Genomic DNA, 6,347 nt, shown 5'->3' on the forward strand with positions numbered 1-6,347 from the left:
TTTCATAAAATTGTATTTATCTTTAACCTTTTTTTCATCCAACCTTTGTGCACTCTCGCTACTCTAGCACTTCTACTATGTGTCTACTATGGTAGTCGCAATGACTCCCTCTTTCTTCTCACTATCATTTGTATCCTAAAGACCTCATAATTGAGGAAAGGATGACACCATGCTTAATAAAGGCATAGTAAGATTCATCATTCCCCTTCCATGGCACCCATACCTACACCATTACTCTTTGTCCACCTTTTGTCTTATTTCATTTATTTTTTAAATCAGTTATTTTTGTTTATTTATTTATTTTCCCATAGTCATCTACTATAGAAGTGGTTGACATGGGGGATGTGACACAAAGGATGACCATCATCACTATTGAATTTTTATTTATTCAACATATATTAATTAGATTATAGATGTAAACATAACTTTTGTGCATATCTTGAAAAATAGCCAACCTCTCTATTACTTAAGATCAATTTTAGACAAAAATCCTCATGAGAATTAGATCTCTACATAAGGGCTTCACACGATTTGGCCAGTTTAATACCAATTCATTAGTTCAGGTTATCAGACTAGCCATTCTTGATTTTCTTCCATGTCATCATTATTCTTTAGATTTCTAGACATTGTTAAACTCTCTGTCTTTGTGATTATTTAACTATAGGGGTAACTTCCTAGGTTGTCTGTAACACTCTATCACTCTCATGGTCCATCCATATTTTAGTTGGTCTCCTCTCCATTTTTCATTTTTCTCTCATATTTAATTATTTGGGTAATCAATTCTTTATTTCCTTAGTTTGCTTATCTTTAATTCCCTAAAATATATAGATGCAATTGATTATAAGGGCATATTATAGATCCATGAGATCAACTCACGCATATTTGTTAGAATTGTGCAAACTTAAGAACAACAAGCATGCCAGAATTATCATTTTCCAAAGAAAGTAGAAAAATGATTTCATTAGATAACATTGCCATTAGATAATAAGCAATCAAAACCTTTCCTTTTCAATTGATTTCTTGATACTAACTTTTATTTTTAAATTACTAATATCATCTATAATTAATTTAATCCAAATTAATTTATGTTATATATAATTTATCTACTAACCTAAATTATATTAAAAATTAATTTCCAATTTATTTAATCAACATTCTTATCCCAATTAAACATCGTAATAAAATCTTATTCATACATTTGAGGAGCAGTAAAGGCTCTAGGAGCAGCGTGACTGTTAAAAAAAGCATGAACGTTAGTTGACTGTTATAAATTAAAAACATGACTGTTATAAACTGTTAAATAAAATCATGACTGTTATAAAAATCATGACCGTTAGCTGTAATGACTATTAAAAAAAGCATGACCGTTTTTAAAAAACATGTTTTCTACCTCTTATAAATGGTGACTTCCAGTCAGGTGCTCAGGTCGTCACTTCCTCTTCTGCCAATTTTTTGTTTTTATTATTTTGTTTTCAATCTCTTTTATTGGAGTTTTATGTTAGTTTTGTTTTTGGTAGGATTTTTCATATTTTCTAATAAGGGTTTTGTACAGTATGCATGCTGGTTTGGTCTGTCTTTCGATGATTTGTTCTTTTTTTTTCGGTTGTTTTTTTTCCATTTTATATAGGAAAAGGGAAAGCAAAAGGCAGAGAGAGCAATGGATTTATGCAGGAATATTTAGGAGAAAGCCTGGATTGCCTCTGTCTTATGCAGAGCAATTTGTGCTCTAAGTTGATTCCACATTAGAGGTTTGCTTGAAATTGAAGGCTCTGCGGTTATTCTCCATTCAGGTATGTCTATCTGCTACTTTTTTTCCCTGCTGATTAGCCATTCTTTACATGAAAAATTGTGTTTTATCTTAGTCCCATATTCTAATTGCGTGCTTTTATCTTAATCCTATATTCTAAATGAATCGAAATTGAGATTAAGAATGATAGGTTGAGGATCTTGTCGTTGCCTAGAATTTATTGCGTTGTAATATTCTCTGTCTTCTCTCCCTAATATGCAGATCATTATAATCTTACATAAACTATCATTTTGTTAATTTTCTTTTCAATCCGTTATACAGCAAATAAAAGATTGAGACATTTTGTCAAACAATTCATATGTTATGGTCTATGTGCTGCACATCATTTATGGTTGCAAATAAAAGATTGGGCATAGCTTTTTCAAATGCTATACACTAGATTTCTACGTCTACCTGGCCAATCCATATTATTATGTATCTTGGGGTAACTGCAATTCCTAGCTTCAGTCTTCAATGATCTTTCGATTTGTATTACAAATGGAGATTCAGTGTGTCTGTGTGTGTATGATTCTTAGCTTGAAAATTATTTTAGATATTTTTTCTTTTCTGTGATTGAGTAATTGTAGATTATGTATGCAAGGAGCAATATAATGAGAATTACTGTAAATGACATTTGAACTGCGGAAATCTTGCATAATTGCATTTAACCTATTCAATCTCGTAGTGGGATTAATTCATTTCATGTTGCTTTGGTTGAGATAAGTTTTTTTACTGCATTTTTCCATCTCCTTTGTTTCTTGAAGTTTGTAAAGTAGCCACTTTGCAGGGTTTGATGGTGTTATTGTCTTTTTAGAGTAGATGGTCAGCGTATTAGAGGTTATCAGATAGTTACTTTCCAAACACAAAATATCCTGCATCTTCTTGGGTCATTGTAATGTTAACTTTCCTTTTTAATTCCATGGTCCTTTATGGAGTGTCAACACTTTGACATGGGCATATCTCATATTGTGCTACTGAGGTAGAGCATATAATAATCACTAAAATAGGATTACATATAATAATCACCAAAATAGGATTAGGGATTGGTTTGAGAGTTGGCCTTACCAGTATAAGGAACTGTTGGTCCAAAAATTTACACATAAGCCCAAAAGTGGCGTGTCACTATTACATGGTTAGAATCTGAGGACAAATTTTTCATGACATTTATCGATTTGTCATTGTTCTTAAGGTAGACGTACTTAATTATCTGCATTTACCAGTCAAAAGATGAGCAGTAGTCAGAATCTCCACTGTAGTATTGAGATAGGGATAATTTGTTATTATAAAACAGAGACAAAGGTTTGCAAATCTGATAACGATAATGCTTGATTCTCTTGGAAATCTCTTTTCTTAGCCTTGGTATCTCATTTATTAATTATCTCTAACTGAAGGCCTATTTGTTTTAGTTTGCAGAGGTATTTGTGAAAGATCTTTGGTCTAATTAGATTAATGCTATTGACTTCACCATGGATGTTAAGTTTAATTTGACACGGACTCAATATTCATTGCAGTTTTAATTTTTCAGTGATTACATTTGCAGTCACGGTTAATAATGACCATGGCCCGAGCTTCCCTGGACCATGGACCACGGCTAAATATATGTAGATGTTTTAAATTCCTGGAAAATTCCCATGACTCGCCAACTATTACTTAGTTCTTTAAAAAAGTGAACATGAGTTGTGTGAACACGACCTATTTTTTAATCAATATATGAAATGGGCCTTCTAGTCACGTTTGTTGCTCATTAATTTTTAAACAGCAGAGTTTCTACAAAAGCCAATATCAGAGGATAAGCTAAAAATATATTACAAGCATTTCGTGCACAATGTTCTTTCCAAGACTCTAAAACCAGTTAACACATATTACATCGATGCTTCATTTGGGGTCTGGATTGATGAAAAACTTTTGAAGGCGGAAAACCTGATCAGAGGATATAGATGAGGCCAACACTCCATATGGGGCAGTGGCTCGCATATCACTTCAAGAAACAATTATTGAACCCTATAACAATGAAAGATTCCAAGCTCCCTTAACTCCGTAGTTTCTGATGAGGATCTTCAGGACAATTCTTTATTTAATATAAGATGGTACTTGATAAATATAAACTCTCAAACTTTGAATGTTTTCAATACTCTTGGGCAAATGGCAATAGAACAAATGAAACTCAATGCCGCAGCCATCTCAGAGTGGTCATGGTCCATTGACTTTGTGAGCTCTCTAACTCATCATCAGGGAAACTAGTTTTTACTAATTTTTTAGCAAGTTCTTCAAGCATGCAAATCTGCATAATAGCATTTCAAGCAGCTTGCAACATTGGAAACATGCAACACTGGAAAATGTTTGACATGCCAGAGACAATTGGCATTCTCTAATATTATTGATTCTGCAGAGTGACGCCAAGAGTATCTCAATTGTTATTGCAGTCAATGTAGAGCAAATTTTAATTTTACCTATAGTTGGTTTTCATCCCCAATTCCAAATAATTCATTGTCATTACCATCATCATGGATTCCCTATTCCTGTAGAGAGAAATGTAAACATATTTTTCTTTGTACATCAACAAAACAATTTTTTTGAAATTTTATGACAGTGACAGAGAGACAGAGAATAGTGATTACATTTACTGAAACTATCATTTTGTATATTTGTATAACAAAGTTAGGCAGATTTGATTTATGGTCAGATATTTGTTCTATTTTAAAGTTTTGGTCCATCTAAAAGATTCTGTAACATTTCATAAATATTCATATATTTCCATTAAAGTTATTTATTGAATCTTTTATATTAGTTTTATTTTAATGATAGTATATCTAATCGTTTTATATTTTATTGGCAGAAATAATGATCTAAATTTGTGTTTGACAAGTTGAGTTGGAAGCTGAAGTCAAAGTGATGAATGTAATATACAAAATTTGAGACAAATTTTTCAATATTGAATGGGTTACTAAATGCAATTTTTAATATCTAAAACTGGAGAAAATGTTGCTTTTTTTAATCAATTGTTAAAATTGGTATAAATGTAATTTGTAAATTTAGGCAATTTACTGGATAATGTATCTAAAACTGGAGAAGGTGTTGCATTTTTGGAATAGTTTCTGAAATCGATAGCATCAATAAATGTAATATGTAAACTGACTTATAATTTAATACCATTATTTTTATTTGGAGGGGGTTGAATTTGCCCCCTTCCTAAGGCTGCGAAGAATGGTCATTAGTTGTGGTCATTCTTTTAGGTTTAGGTCTAGTGTCTTTGTGTAAATATTTTTTTAGTATTCATACCATTTTTAAATGCATAACATTTAACCTTTTTTAATTTTTTATTGTTGTTTCATTACCTACAATGACTTGAAAATTTGTGGTGTGATTTTTTTTTCTTTATTATGACAAAGTGTGATAATATTGTAATAATTAGTGTACATTGTAATTTAAACATGTTTGTTTAGTGTTTTATTTTGGAATTCATTTATTATTTGCATGAAGTGTGTGTTTGGATTTTGATTTAGTTATTGTTTATTGAAGCTTAGGTTTGAATTTTGATATTGACATTTGACACTTTAATTGTTTAACATATAATTTATATTCTTAAATTTTGATACTTTGTTTGCATTTATAAGAAGTGTGTGTTTGAATTTTGCCATCTAGTTTGTGTATGTGTTTGAATTTTGGCATGAACTAATTGTTTGTTTGAAATGACTTATCACTTTAGCATCTACTAATTGTTGGAAGTGTGTTTGAAGTTTAGGCATTTACTTTGTGTATATGTATTGTTAGAACTTTAACATCCCTTTATATTTTTTGTTGGCATTCCATGTGTTTGAATTTTGCCATATATTAATTGTGTTTGTATGAGCTTTCTTCTAAACTTAATTAGTTTAGTGTGCATCCACTACTTGTTTGTTGGAAGTGTGTATGAACTTTGATATCCCCTTATTCAAGGAGAGGGGAGTGTGTTTGAACTTTGTTGAAGTGTGTTTAAATCTTTTTACCATTGAATTTAGTGTCCATTTCAAGAGTGTTCTAACTTTGACACTCAGTTTATGTGCATGTTTCAACTTGTATATTTACTTTGTATATGTGAAGTGTGTTTTAACTTTTTATTTTCACCTTGTGTGTGGTTGAATGAATTTTTTATTTTGTGTATTGAGCTCCAATATTTACTTGAAGCCTAATTCAACTAAATTTGTGTGATGCATGTTTGAACTTTGGCATTCGTTTTGTGTGAAGAGTTTTGAATTTGACATTCACTTTATGCATATGTTTGAACTTCAAGTTTACTTTGTGTGAAGATTTATAAACTTTAGCATTTATTTTGTATATGTGTGGATTGTGTATTTGAAAAAACCATATGTGAAATGTTGTTTGACTTTGACAAACACTAGTTGTGTTGTACTTTGGTATGTGTTTATATGTTGAACAATGTACTACCTTTGGCATTCACATATGTTACATGATTGAACTATGGTGTGAAGTGTGTGTGGACTTTGGCATTCATTTTGTGTGTGTGTTTGTTATACTATTTCAACAAATATGAAATTTCTCTAAAATTAGGTATAGAAATGGT

The 6,347-nt window shown here is 31.0% G+C and overlaps 1 long non-coding RNA gene across 1 annotated transcript; it reads left to right on the plus strand.

Annotated features, from left to right (window-relative positions):
- Positions 1–1,387: 1,387 nt before the first annotated feature.
- On the plus strand, positions 1,388–4,979 carry LOC131075339 (uncharacterized). The gene is made up of 2 exons (XR_009371537.1): positions 1,388–1,790; positions 4,623–4,979. It is a non-coding gene; the product is annotated as an uncharacterized LOC131075339 (long non-coding RNA).
- The last annotated feature ends 1,368 nt before the right edge of the window (positions 4,980–6,347 follow it).

This window comes from Cryptomeria japonica, chromosome 2, assembly GCF_030272615.1.
Source record: "Cryptomeria japonica chromosome 2, Sugi_1.0, whole genome shotgun sequence".
Classification (NCBI taxonomy): domain Eukaryota; kingdom Viridiplantae; phylum Streptophyta; class Pinopsida; order Cupressales; family Cupressaceae; genus Cryptomeria; species Cryptomeria japonica.